The sequence below is a fragment of the Acomys minous genome (assembly GCF_964271855.1).
Source record: "Acomys minous genome assembly, chromosome: 19".
NCBI lineage: Eukaryota > Metazoa > Chordata > Mammalia > Rodentia > Muridae > Acomys > Acomys minous.
In genome coordinates, this window is record NC_140499.1 from 36,129,691 (window position 1) to 36,145,452 (window position 15,762).

Here is a 15,762-nt window from a genome sequence, read left to right on the forward strand (position 1 = left end):
TATGTCTCTGGCTCAAGTAATGGCTGTATAAACATACATGAAGTGAGAAAGTGAGCACATCCTTTCCTTATTAAGTAGCTTTGAATTCCTACATACACAACTCAAGTTCTCCAGTGCATCTTCTAGAGAGGCTCAAAATATTGTTTAGGTCATGTAACTTTTGCCAGTTTGGTTTTTTAAAAAATACAAAGGCATGGTGGCATTTAGGATTAAAGAAAAAAGAAAGGAGAAATAACGATTCATTAATATCTTCCAAAATAAGCCAGATGACGCGGTGTGCTTGCAAAAACTCAATATACCTTGAACTAGAATGTTTTAAAACTTTTATTTAAATGATAATTACATAATAATGATATAAAGGGAATTTTAATTCCTAAAGCAAAATTTGGTGGTGATTGTTTTATTGTTTATGGAAGAAGAATCTGGGTTGGTTTTTTGAGCAAATAGTATAAATGTAAACGATTCAAGGTTGTGATTATTTTTATTTCTTTTTCTTTCTTTAATAATTGACTCTAAATGTATTTGATTATATTCACAAGACATAACATTGAAATTATTAAAAGTTTATATTTTGCCTGTGATCCTGTCCCAAACATAGCTTTCTTTCCTACTGTCTTGCTCATGGACGGCAACAAATTAAACTTCATCTTTATAGCACATTGCCATGATGTGCTGGCAAAGAGGAAGCAGTATGGGTTTGTCAAGCAATTGTGTTTTCTTTAAGCCAGTGCCATAAAATTAAAAGCACATTTTTGGATAAGATATTCCACATGTTTTTTTAGCAGCTTTCAGGGAAGGCCTGGGTACTTTTTGTAACTCAATACTGAGCTTCTTGAGAGACAGAAATAATCAGTTGAGAATCTAGTCAGTGAATGTAACTAAGAATGAACATTTTCTTGGTTCCGGCTTGACTGCTTATATCATTATATGAAATAAACACAAATGGAGCTTTTCTTTTTTTTTTTGTAAATGGAAAGAACATGTGTATTTTCCAACATACTTAAGAGCTTATATTAATGGTCTCATCATGTTTCTTTTAAGTATTTTAATACAAAACACTTTCATCATATTATATTTTATCTTTATGCATTTTTAATACAATATGTCTTAGGCATATTCTTTTCCTTCCCCCAACTGCTCCAAGATGCCCTCCCCGACCAGATTTTTTTTTAATACTGTGAATGACACTTTATTCAGTCATTTTCTTTACAACTGAAACTCTAGGAATTCAAAGTTAACATCCTTGCCTGTGAGCCTCTTATACACACCAGAAAAGGTTTCCACCTAGTGCTCCACGTTGCTTTGCTGTGCTTTGTCTAAATGCACCTTTATGAGCCGGCTGTCGTCCAGTTTCACACGGATCCTCCTACCCAGAATTCCACTTGGGAAGACTCAAGGATGGTGTCGTGCTCTGCTGTCAGGGTGCGGCTTCTGGGATGCTTCTGCTTAATTTTTCCTGCGGCTTTTCCGGGTTGACTTGGGCAGAACCCTCCTCTGAGCAATGAAAACCACGTTGCTTCCCACTGAACTTTTTCTCCAATTCACGGACTAGCCTGACTCGGATTTTCTGAAAAGATTTCAGCGGAGGAACTGGTACAAAAGTTATGCTAGTTTTCCGATCACCACCAACTGCAGTGTCCTTGGGCCTTAGTGAGGTTGAGTTCCCGGAGCTGCGCCTTGAGATCTGAGTTCATCTGCCAGCTGGAGCAGCACCTGAGAGATGCCAGACTCCAGTTCGTCCGGCTTCTTGCAATTGGACTTCACGATCTTGGCTGAACATGGCGTCGTCCTTACGGAGTACCAGCTGAGAAAGAGCGCCCACCAGTTTTTAAAGGCAACACGTTTTCTCTGGGCACAGCAAACACAATCCATGTCATCCCATCCTTGCTTCCTCTGGAATTTAGAAATTACATTGAAATGGAAATTTTTGTGCTGTTGAAGGTACTAAGTTGTAACTCTATTCTCATGTAATGGAGAGAGTAATCTGCGACACGAAGAGAATGCAGATACAGTTACGTAAAAACTAAACAGGGAATATTAGGACCAAATTTGTTACGGCTGTGAATATAATATAACATGAACATCAAAAAAGGCTCATGACTTACTTCATAACACATGTCAAACTTATAAATGGTGACATTTGAATGTGATATCACTTCTGCACTGTCCATGGAAAATTAACAAAAGAAAAAATTGAGACTCACAAGTAATCTGTAAATCCAGTTTTCACTCTTTTCCCCATTGACCTTCCCCAGAGCTGGAAAGGATCACTACAAATGACTGCCTTGACACTGGCATCTGTGACTCCCCCTTTGCCCCCGTTATTGGGATGAGTCCAATAAGTAAAAGGTTAAAAGACACCTAGCCGAAGGGCAGAAGTGGAACACAAGCCTAAACTCTGTATTGTCCACAATTCAGAATCTTAACTACCAAGTAATAGAATGTTGTATTTTCCTAAAGCTCATGAAGTATACTTAGACAGAGGTATGTATGGTCAAACCTATAGTTTCACTTCCTGGCACATCTACCCTGGGCTAACTGGACTAAGTAGGACTACCAAAAGTTCATTTTCTAATTCTAATCTTAAAGTTAAGTGGTTTAACATTTGGTGGATTCATGCTTATCTGGGTAACCCTAACCTATGATGAAAATTCAGGGTTATGTGCACAGTAGTGTTTACATGATGCCATGGTAGAGAGCTGGAGAGAATTTATTACATACTTTGAATATGTGGCCTTCTTATTAAAAATTTCAAAGAACTGATAAAAATATTGTACATGCCTTTGCCACTAAATGAGAAGGCATATTTCTCTTCAAGTCTTCTATGCATAATTTGAATAAGGTAGGGCCATCTGAGTGTCACACAGCTCTTGTTTTAATTTTTTAATGCAACTTATTTTAATACAATATATTTTTTGTCACATATTCAGACACTTTAACTTTTGGTAGCAAATGAGATAAAAATAGACATCCATTTCATATATTGTATTGAAGAGAACATGGCAAGGAAAGTGGGGCAGCACATTTTTTTTCACAGTGGCTTGCATTCATTGCAAGCCTTGCTTTTATGTATTTTCAGAATATTTGGTTTATACCTCAACATACTGGTTATTTCTAGTGTAACAGCTCCATTACACTCTAAAAGGCTAGTTCAGGAATGGTCTACTAATATGAGCATGTTGGCTTGGAGTATATTGTATATTTTTTTATTCTGGTAGGATGTTATTTCGAGATATTTGTAGCTCAAGTTCCTAAAAATTCCTTCTAAATTTTTTTAATATGAAAAGAGAACCATAAGATGCGTTTTCATTTAAAGTGGTAGCACAGAGGGCAATTTAGCTCTCCACACATTTTCCTGCACATCTGCAGATAATTAGTTAGACATTTGTTCAATGGGAAAAAGCATAATAAATATTCCATTGGCTATGAATCTCAGTTGCATTATTAATCTTGTTGAGAAAGTCTGGCAAAAAAAATCATTATATCCAAAACAATTCCTTCATTTTCCTGGACTCAAAAATACTTGCCCATGGTTACTGTAGATCTTTTGCTAAGAGGCAATACTGACAGGATTTTGAGTGAAAGCCTAATTTAGAATAATTAAATAATGCCAGTTTGGTACTGGGCAGCAAATGGGTGCATTGTCTTATACAATAGAAAACATGTGGTATAACAGGGCAAATCATCCCAAGGATGCAAAGGGCTGAATATACTTCTTTCACCCACCTAAGTTCTAATGGGCAGCAATTGTAAATCACAGCAGAATTCCGCTCAAAGAACAATTTTCTAAGCTACTCAAGGTCTAGTTATGTGACCTCAACATCTATGGCGTTATGTAAACTGGTGTTTATCTTCAATGCCTACGTGGTATTTCTATTTGGTCATTGATCTTTAGTCTATTGCCATGGGGATGGGATGCTGTTTTGGGGTATTGTTGCATGTTGAAAGATGCTTTGTTCACCCAAGTAGTTCAGCTCACGCTGAACTATCAAAGTCCATATGATTCAGCAGTGCAGCTTATGACAACTGAAACTGTATTTTAAAATGTATCTGACAAGGAAAACCGAAAAGTAAGACACCAACTTTGTAGGCAAAGAAGTATCTATCTAAGAAAATGGATGAATGTGTTTACTAGCATGTTTTATAAGACAGTAAATATAATCACCTCATAATTTTCTGGTGAGAACATTGGCATCCTTGGATTTGAGTTGGAATAAAGCTAATTTTTTTTTTTACTTTCAATGAAATAAATTTATAATGCAAATAAGATGTGGCGGCAGAATCAGACTATCATTTTGGAAATGAATTGAAAATAGTATGAATATTTAATACTAACTACTCACCCGTTTATTTGTCTGCTAAAGCAGACACAACTTTTAGGAATAGAGCCTTGATAGTTAGGATTACCTTTCTGGAAAAAAGCCAGCTACATTACGATAGATAAACAATCCTGATTCCTAGTTCATTTCTCAATGTTGAAGCTTTATTTTTTTTCCTACAGTAAATTTTTTATTAAAATGAAGCTCAATAAGATCAAGTGACACTTCCAATTTGTTATGGCTATTTGATTAAAATATTTTAAATATTTTGAAATATTTGCAGATATATTCATATGTGTATATAAAATAAAATGTGGTCAAATAACACTTTGTAGAACAGTGTAAAACAAACATTTGAATGAAGTTGCACAGTAATGAGGTTAAATATGAATACCAATAAATCAAGAATGCTTTGGTGGGAGGTGAATATTAAAGTAATAGATCTGTGTGTCATTGTCCTCATGGATTTGTCTTTGCATAGGACTCTTCTCAAAGTTGTCTGAGACCATAAACAAAAGAGAATTTTATCTTTTTTCCCTACCCCAAACTATAAACATGAGCCTGAACCCCAATCTCTCTCTCTTTTTTTTCAGATGTGATAAGTCTTTATTTAAATTCCAGTTCAGTTACTAAGTAGATATGTGATGTTAAAGAATTTAATAAAAGTTTTCTGGCCTTCCACATTGTCAATAATAAACTACAAACATTTACTTTTCATTGCAAAATTACATGGCATAATGTATGTCACTAAACTTCAGTTGCTGTCAAGCACTTACTAAATGACAGGTGCTTTCTTTACCTGTGTTCTCTCCCTTTTTGCATAAGATTTATTTTATTTTAATTATGTGTATGTGTGAGTGTGAGGGTATGTGAACACAAGTAAAGGTGTTATCTGAGGCTCAAATATAGTTTCAGGTCTCCTGGACTGGAGTTTCAGAGAGTTGTCAACCATATGATACATACATGTACTTGGAGCCAAACTCTAGTTCTCTATAAAAGCATCAAGTGTTATTAACTGCAGAACTAGGTCTTCAGCCACATTTCTCATTATTTAAAATTACAAACAACAGAAAATTATTGCTTACAGTTGTAGGCTGGGAAAGTGAAGATAAATGTGTGAGCAAATTTAGTGTTCTCTAAGATACCAGCCTTAATTCCTGAGATGGAGATTTGAATATCTCACATTTTCTACTCACTTCCTATCTGGCTTAAGGAAGGAAATTCAAATCCAACTCAATGTTGAAGCTTTAAATTAACACAAGGATTCAATAAGTTCATCAATCCCCACAGGGATTGAGTTTTTCTTTGTGTGTATGTGTCCTAGATATCACACAGGTCTGGGCAGCAGACAGGTCTGATACATATAATTGTTAACATTTGAGAGGAATAGAATGTGTGTGTGTGTGTTCGTGTGTATGTGTGTGTGTGTGTGTGTGTGTTCGTGTGTGTGTGTGCGTGCACGCGCGTGCACGCGTGTGCGCGCATGGCTGTGTGTGTACTTAATTTTCATTTGAATAGCCTGTGTTTGTTAGGAAGAAATTTGCCCTAGAACCAGAAAGCTCAGACATAGCTACTTTCTTATTTACGTGAATGTATGGTTCAGTAATAGAGTGAGTAAGAATAACTCGGAGGTATAATACTTGTCATTGTGCTTAGACTTTTCAGCTTGTTTTCTTAAATAATTCCTCTAATGCTCACAAAATCACAAAAAATTATCACACATTTTACAGATGGAATAATTGTTCAGAAAAACAGTATTAGTAAACAAAAAGTAAGTGCAATAATTAATTACTTCCCTTCAGTATGAACCGTTCGTCATGCATTTTCAGGTATACTTTAATATCAAGCTGCACAGCATGCAACTTCTGTATATTTTTTTAAACTGGACTTGTGTGCACAGTTAGAAAGAAATCACAGCATTGACCTTTGTGTGTGATAGCTCATGATGGCTGAGAGAGGCAGTGCCAGGAAGCAGTTATCTCTTTTGAAGTCGTTGATCAGTGGGCTCCCATAAACTCACAACATTGTACACTGTTGTCAATGCCACTGTTTACCCTCAGTACTTGATGGTAAGACCATATTGCTGAAAAGATGACATTCTTGAGGCACAGAACATGGAAAAAAATCAAGCTAGCTCTGACCTAGAAGCTTCCTCCCTATTGGCTAGCTTCATAGTGCTAGAAGGGGCTATGCTCGCTACTGCAGAAGAAAAGTAGCCATCAGTCTTACCCACTCGTGAACTGTGCGAATGCCAGCTGTTCTGGGGCAAAGCATACCCACTGTTGAAACAATGACATGACTGTTGTCGGCATAAACATCACATTTTTTTTAATCGTATTTAGGGCCCACTCCACAAGTGGAACTCATGCCTCACACTAGTAACAGTGCAAATAGTTCATTCTATGTATCCATAGACCACAGGAGAGGGCCTACTACAATTATTGTGTTTAATGGACATATAAATTAGTACATACCCCAACCCTCATCGGAGAAGCTCCTTTTTTCAGTAAATAATGATTATCTTAGAAATCTATAACTGGTCAGTTGCAGAGAAAAAGAGACTGTGGAGTGCTCAGTGCAATGTGAGACATCTGTAATGTAAACCTTCTTGTAGGAGGGGGTATAAAGGTTATAAGAGCCAGGGGTCAAGGATCTTGTAGTGTTTTCTGAACTCACAGGTAGTTACACACATGAACTCATGGTGCTGGTGAATGCGTGCATGAGTCGTGTACAAGGCCAAACCACATAGAAGTCCCATCATAAAGAGGGGAAGCTGAGGTATTATTGATAATTTATGACTTCTGGGAGAGCAAGAGTCAATTTTCTTCAGGGATGTAGTCCGTTAGCTACTCATGCTCCAGCAGATGGCCCTATACCCATGCACATACAGGCAGCACCAAGGAAACACATGAAATAGAGAGGGAAAGGGGTCAGAAAGAAAAAGAAGGGAATGTAGAGGAGGTGGTCGGGTTGACTTCATCATACATGTATGAAATTCTCAAATAATAAAAAAAGAAATCACAGCACATCTTGAGTTGCTGCTTATAGATTAGTTCAATTTATTTCTGGTCATACATTATTGCTTAAGATAAGCCACATGCCACGCTTGATTTTATTACACAAAGTTATTATCATCAACATCTCTATTTTTAAATCTTAGATTTAGGAATCATTGTGATGGCTTACTTTGCAGATGAAAAGCATAGACTCTGGGGATCTGTGTGGGCAAGTACAGGAAAAGCAACTAGCTTCTTCCAGTTTGTAGATGAACTAGAATTTAAATCCTAGTCTGCATAGCATAAATGAAGACAGCAGAGCAGAGGCAAAGTACAGAAGAAAACACCAGGGAAAGAAACAAAGCTTTTAGAATGCCTCACGGGTGAACAATACCAATGCTATGAGTAACGCGTATTTTCCTAGCAGACACTATGTTGGAAATCTCACACAAATACCAAATGAAATTCAATATATCTGTGTCTTAGAAATAATTAATAAAATCCACATAGGATCACCGAATTTTCGGTAAGTAATCTGAGAAGTGCGAGTTTAAGAACATTTTTTGACCTGCTACATGTATTGTTTACTCAATTTTAACATTGTGTTTAGAAAAAGTGGCCAGATAACCTTTTTAGTTTTGCCATCAGTGCTACACAATGAAGTCTTATTAGTTCAAAATTCATCTCCTAATATAGTTTTCTTTATTTATTCTCTAATTTAAATCTAGGAGTCTCAGTTTGGACAGATCACCTTTTACAGGGTTAAAGTTGCTGTCCCATCCCTGCCCCATGTATCCTGACATATGACTAAAAGGAGGACTCGACCTTGTGTAAGAGCTTATCTAAGTTTCATTGTCCATGGCTACATCTTGAGGGGGACAAATATTTTGTAATCTTTGTGTTCTATCAAACAGCAACTTATTTTATTGTTTCATACTGTGTATATAGAATTGGTGACTTGGCCCTCATTTTTCTCATAGCAACAATCAAAACAAATTCAGGAGCAAAAGTGTCCTGTGATATAAACATTTTAGAGCTAAAATTCTTAACTCTTAATTCTCTAAGAGTCTGAGAAGTCCATGGTTTCAAATGTCACGAAATAAAAAATAGACAGAAAACACACATGTATGGTTCAGTCACCTTCTTCTCAATATTTGGGTTTGGTATTCTTAGAGACTCAATTCTATTAAATCACAAATAGACAAAATGTCCCTATATTTTTGTCACACTCACTTCCTGTTTTCACTAGAATCTCAGTGAAAGTATTTACTATTGTATGGTTTTTCAAGTCTCCATAGTAACACTATGAAGTTACTCTGCAGCATCATTACATTTCCTGTTGCCTCAGAGTATTTTAAAACTTGAATTAGAGGAGACTCCAAGATGGCAGTGCACAGCATGCATGGTTTCTGGGAACCAGGACTCCAGTAGCTGGACTGAGAAAGTAGCTGAGCTGCCGACTCTAAAACATCAGCGTGTATGTTTCTTTGGTGAGAGGAGAGCTCATGGTACTGGAAATGAGAGGTTCTAGCCTCTAGCCACCTGGCTATTCCCATGAGTTCTGGGGACCTGCTGTTCCAGCCTCTGGCCTTGTGACTTTCCCTGCTTCCCAGAGCATGGTTCCAGGAATCCAGAGAAATAGTCCCAGGTCCAAGGCTTTATCCATCTTCTTGAGGAGACCTGCCAGACCTCTGGAGCGTAGAAGATCTTGCTCCAATTTGGCGGCACCAGCACACATGGTGTCTGGGTACCAGGACACAGTGACTGTGTAGCAAGTGAGAACAGGGCTGCTGACTCTGGGAATTCCCCCTGCAAGAGGCCTGCTCCCAAGTTCCTGAGGAGATCTGCCAGTCCTCAAGATCATGCATGTTAAATACTCCCATGCCAATCCCCTACCTGTGGGCCCAACTGGGACACAGGCACCTGAGGAGAGCTGTGGGTCATTCCCTGAGATCCAGCTGCCAGCACACAACCCACCCCACCATCCTGAGGAGGGCTGCTCTAGGAGGATCCAGCCTCCTTCGCAACACTCTTCCTGAAGTTCCAAGAAATCAAGCAACCAGCAAATACCAGGAACAACCGGAGGCTAAAGACCAGTGTAAGAACACAATCAACAAAAGCCAGGGCAATATGGCAGCACCAGACACCAGTTACCTTACAGCTGAAACACAAGGAAATGACCTCAAATCTATGCTTATGAAGATGACAGAGGCCTTTAAAAGATGAAATAAATAAATTCCCCAAAGAAATATAGGAAAATACAACCAAAAAAAACAGAGGCCCTTAAAAAGGAAATGAATAAGCGACTTAAAGAAATACAAGAAAATACAAACCAGATGAATGAAAGAAATGAATAAAATGGTTCAAGACATGAAAATGGAAAGAAAAACAATAAAGAAAACACAAACTGAGGAAATCCTGAGATGGCAAATTTAGGAAAGAAAATAGGAACTACAGAGATGAGTACCACTAACAGCATACAAGAGATGGAGGAAAGAATATCATGTGTAGAAGATGCAATCAAAGAAATTGAAACATCTGTCAAAGAAATTGTTAAATTTAAAAAATTTCTGACACAAAACATCCATGAAACCAAGGTCTCCATGAAAAGTTGAAACCTAAGAATAATATGAATAGAAGGACAAAAAAAAAAAAGAGTCCAAGCTCTAAGGCCCAGAAAATATTTCTAACAAAACCATACAAAAAAACTTTCCACAACCTAAAGAAAAAGATGCCTATAAACATACAAAAGGCTTGCAGAACACCAAATAGAGTAGGTCAGAAAAGAAAATCCTCCTGCTACATAATAAACTAAATGTATAGAAAAAAAATATTAAAAGCTGAAAGTGAAAAAGGCCAAGTAACATATAAAGCAAACCTATCAGAATCATACCTAACCTCTCAATAGAAACTCTAAAATCCAGAAGGTTTTGGGCAGCTGTCTTGCAGACCCCAAGAAACCACAGATGTCAACCCAGTCTACCATACTCAGCAGAGCTCTTATTTACCATAGATAGAGAAATGAGATAATTCATGAAAAACCAATTTCAAACAAAATCTATGCATAGACCCAGCCCTACAGAAGATACTAGAAGGAAAACTCCAACCAAAGGAGGTTAACTACACCCAAGAAAACATAGGAAATAAATAACTCCACTGTAGCAAAACCATAAGAAGAGAAACACACTAAAACTACCAACATCCAAAGAACAGGAGCTAGCAATCATTCGTCATTAATACCTCTTAACATCAACAGACTTAATTGCCCAATAAAAAGACACAGGCTAACAGAATGGATGTGAAAACAGGATCCATCATAAAGAAACATACCTCAGCAACAAAGATACATACTGCTTCAGAGAAAAGGTCTGGAAAAAAGATTTTCCAAGCAAATGGATCCAAAAGGCAAGCCATTCTAATATCTAATGACATAGACTTTCAACCAAAATTAGTCAAAAGAGATGAGGAAGGACACTTTATACTCACCAAAAGAAAAATCCACCAAGATGACATCTCAATTCTGAGCATATATGCCCCAAATACAAGGGCCCCCACATTTGTAAAAGAAACATTACTAAAGCTTAAATCAAACATCAATCTCCACACATTAGTAGTTGGAGACTTCAACACTCCACTCTCACCAAAGGGCAGGTCATTTAGACAAACTAAATGGAGATTCCATGAATCAAATGGACCTAATAGATAGCTACAGTTTTTTATTTTTTACCAAAACACAAAACCACCTCCACAGCACCTCATGGAACCTTCTCCAAAACTGACCATATAGTCAGTGACAAAGCATGTCTCAACCCACACAAAAATTGAAATAATCTCTCGTATTTTATCAGATCACCATGGATCAAAGCTAGACTTCAACAACAGAAACAACAGAAAGTCTACACACTCATGGATACTGAACAACTCTTCTCAATGACAAATAGGTTAGGAGAAATAAAGAAAGAAATTAAAGACTCCCTAAAGTTCAATGAAAATGAAGACACAACATACTGAAACTTATGGAACACAATGAAAGCAGTGCTAAGAGGAAGTTCATAACATGAAGTGCCTTCATAAAGAAGTCGGGGAGGTCTTATACTAACAAATTAACAACACAACTGAAAACCTTAGGGGGAAAAAGAAGCAAACACATCCAAGAGGAGTAATAAGTAATAATCAATCAGAAATATCCAATCAGAGGGCTGAAATCAATAAATTAGAAACAAAGAGAAAAATACAAATTTAAATCCAGAGCTGGTTCTTTGAAAAAATTAACAAGATAGATGAACCTTTACCAAACTAACTAAAAGGTAGAGAGACACTATCCAATCAGCAAAGTCAGAAATGAAAAGGGAGACATATCAACAGATACTGAGGAAATCCAAAGAATCATTAGGTCTTACTTTAAAAGACTGCATTCCACAAAATTGGAAAATCTAAAGGAACTGGTCAATTTTTTGGATATATTTCACTTAGAAAGTTAGATCAAGATCAGGCAAACAAATTAAGTAGTCCTATAATCTCTAAGGAAATAGAAGCAGTCGTTAAAAGTCTCCCAACCAAATAAAGCCCAGGTCCAGATGGTTTTAGTGCAGAATACTACCATACTTTGAAAGAAGAGCTAATACCAGCACTTCTCAAACTATTCCACAAAATAGAAACACAAGGAACATTAGCAAACTCATTCTATGAAGCCATTGCCACCCTGATAGATAAATGACACAAAGACCCAACAAAGCAAAGAAGAGAGGAAGACAGACAGAAAAAAAGAAAGAAAGAAAGAAAGAAGAAAGAAGAAAGAAGAAAGAAATTGAGTGAGTTGCTTGAGCAAGCCAGAAAAAGCAAGTGTGTAAACAGCAATTATCTGTGTTTTCAAAATCAGTTCTTGCCTTGGTTCTCTGTATGATAAAATACAAAGTATGAGATTAATTCTGGGTGTGATGGTGCACACCTTTAATCCCAGCACTGGGGAGGCAGAGACAGGTGGATCGCTGTGAGTTTGAGGCTAGTCTGGTCTACAAAGTGAGTCTAGGATAGCCAAGGCTACACAGAGAAACCCTTTTTCAAAAAACCAAGCCAAACCAAACCAAACAAACAAACAAAAAAATTTTAAAAAATCCCAGGTGGCTTTTTGTTAGTGTTTTATCTCAGCAACAACAACAACAACAAAACAACAAAAACAACGTATAGTGTACCAACATTCAGCTTACTGACCCCTATCAAGAGGATTATCATGAAATACTTGCTAGTCAACTGATGAAGGATGATGTTACAGCATCTTCCTTGTGTATCAACGTAGTTATAGTATAAAAAGCAAAGCAAAGCCAGACAAGTAGCAACATTTGCTGTGATGTCTGCAATGAAGCATGTGGATGAAGTTGTTTTAACCAGTCATCACTTCCTTAGCTCCTCTGTGTTCAAGCACTCTTTTTAAGAACTGAGCTAGGGTTTCTTTCTTTCTTTCTTTCTTCCTTCCCTTCCCTTCCCTTCCCTTCCCTTCTCTTTTCTTCTTCTTCTTCTTCTTCTTCTTCTTCTTCTTCTTCTTCTTCTTCTTCTTCTTCTTCTTCTTCTTTGTCATACACTCTGATCTGTAATTCAATAAATCCATCTTCTTTATGTCCTGAAAACTAGAGCAACATTTTCCACACTTCAGCATCCTGGCACATCTTCTATTTTCCATGGCTTGCCAATAATTATCCTCAGTGGTTCAGAAATTATTGTCAGCCGTTTCTCCTATGGTATAGCTTCATCTTGCCAAGAGGTCTGAAATCACCAATTACATCAGCCTTGGGACACTCAGGAGTCTTTTCCTTTCACATTGTGCTGATGAAAATCTACTCCTAACTTTTCTTGGGTTCATGACTTGGCAGAAAAAAAATCCTGTGGGTTCCCTAAATGTTGCCAGGGGTCATATCCAATCAGAGGTGCTTAGAAGTACCCACTTCATCATCAAATGCAGTTGGAGCCTTTTCTAAAGCACAACCGATAAAACTATTTCAGTCTTAGGGTTTTTCACATGGTGTGGTTCAACTGTGGGGCCAGAAGCGCACAAACCTTGGCAGTTCTATCCCTGATCACTTACTATTGCTTGCTTAGTATGCCTGCATCACGAAGGAATTAAAGGATCCCAGATTATATTCATGTCTGTTTTATTTATTCTTTCATTCTGTTTTTGATTCTCATTCATTTAAGTAGTGAGATTATAGTGGTTACAGTAAAACATTGCACTCCACAGTCAAGCCAGAGCGGCAGAAGCAGAAGGACATGCTAGAAGGGGAATCCAGACATTTGGATGATGCACTGGAATGTGCAAGTGTAAGAGGATTGTCTAGTTCCAATTTAAACAAACAGCATTAACGCTGTTTTTCACATTAGCACTGCTGACCTTAGAGTCTGCACATAAGTTTCCATAAGGAAACTCAATTTTAAAATGTCTAGAATACAAAAATAGCTTTTAGAATATCATTCTGTACACTGGCCCAAGCCTACCAGGAGCACAGCCAAGTTGGTAAAAAAAAAAAAAAGTTTACTGAACTTAATTTACTTGTCACAAAGAATGTGAGTCAAATACTGGACCCTGAAACTCATTATAGCTGTTTCATAGGCAACAAGGATTGAGGAGGAGATAATCTCAGAAGGAATCATAGAATGTGGGAAGTGTTCACTGATCATGTGAAAAGCCATCACATACTGCACTTGAATTCACAGAGAGTAGGTGGGTAGGGAGGGGCATAGGGAAGGGAGGAGAGAAAGGGAGAAAGGAAGAAAGGAAGAAAGGAAGAAAGAGAGAGAGACAGAAAGAGAGAGAGAGAGAGAGTTCTTTTTTCTCTTTTATTAATTTATTCTTGTTACATCTCAATGGTTATCCCATCCCTTGTATCCTCCCTCACTTATATCTGCATATTAGCCCAAGGGGCATGTCCCACGAAAGCCTTCACTTACGAGAGATTTCTTTTAGTCCTTGTTTTAAAGAAAATATTAGAGAAAAATACCAAGGCAGATTGAAATCATGTAACTACATAACTTCCCTGCTGTTGGAAAGGGGTCTTGAATGTTGGTAAGGGTTGGCTTCCTAATACAGGGCCCAGTGTTGCTGAGACCCCAACTCGGGAAACTTGGGGGTGGAGATAAGATGGCGCAGAGTCAAGAACACAGAAGCTGGAAGTCAGGAAAGAGACAAAAACAGATTAATTTATTCCAGGAAGAGGGTGCTCCTTTATACCCTCTGCCCAGTGTTCCATTGGTTACCGGGCTGCAAACTGTTGCTGTGGCTCTTCCTCATTGGCTCATGTCTCATCACCTGATGTGGTATCATCAGTATCCAGGCATCTTGGCAGGAATCAGGCCATCCCTATGCAAGAGCCCAGCTGCACATGCAAGCTATGTAGCAACAGGCCTTGTTCCTGCTCAAGGGCAGGCCTTGCTCCTCCTACATATTCACCCGTTTGTTTTTATTTCTATTTTTCTGCAACTCCATGGGTACCAGAGTTCTTATGCTCTGATCTTGTTGACCCCACCTCCGGACCCCCATTATAATGGACTGTGCTTGTCTTAGGTTGACCGGCCAGACAGGTTTTTAGCATTTTTTGATTACCAATCCTCAAAGGGTGGCATCCCTGGAGTGTGCACACGTCATGTCAGATATTAAACAGAGGCTTCACGGATCTCCGTGCACCAGGCCCATATCACCTCTTTGGGTGGTCTGTGGCCTGGGCATTCCAGAGCCATGAGTACCTGCAGGGTAGTTTTGTTGATGCAGTGCTGCCAGGCAATGTGTCGTATGAGACACTTAAGAAGGATAATTAATATGACCATAATCCCTCCCATAGTAGCATATAGTGGAGGAATCAAAGGAATTGATGTTGTTCCATACCTGTTCTATGAACCCCAAATAGAGGGAATGCACCAGGACTCTGGTCTCCTTGAGTTAAGATATACTTTCCCTGAGCAGCACAGAGTAATTAAGGAGCTTGTCTGACCAAGTCCCCTTGATAGAATGGGACAACTGTTGGCGTGCTTCAGTGAAACTGCGCACTTGGTAAGGGGTAAAATATATAGCATGGAACCTGGAGTCATAGGCCCTCAGGGACATGTGCGTAAGAAGTGCTAATTGTTTGGCCAAGAGATCTATTTGTTGTTTTAAGATATGAGTGGCCTGATAAAGGTGTTGATTTAGTAATTCCTGTGCTTGGAGTGCCTCAGCCAATTTAGATATTTCATCATTGACAGCCTCTGCTGTTGAGGCTGTCTATGTCAAGGCAATGGCCATGGTAACCACCCCATCAATGTTTCCTATAATAGCAGCAATAATTGCGGCTGTAATATCAAAATCCCTTTTTTTTTTTTCCAACATTGGGGCTGTAGGTGGGTCTGAGTCATCAACATAACAGCATGGAAATGGGTAGCATTGACAATGGGGACCCAGATGGCTGCCAGTTCGCTCATTAAGA

General features: G+C 38.2%; 1 pseudogene across 1 annotated transcript; it reads right to left on the reverse strand.

Moving 5' to 3' along the window:
- Nucleotides 1-1,185: 1,185 nt before the first annotated feature.
- Nucleotides 1,186-1,872, reverse strand: LOC311590305 (small ribosomal subunit protein eS7-like; annotated as a pseudogene). The gene has a single exon. The product of its transcript is annotated as a small ribosomal subunit protein eS7-like (transcript).
- Between the last annotated feature and the right edge of the window lie 13,890 nt (nt 1,873-15,762).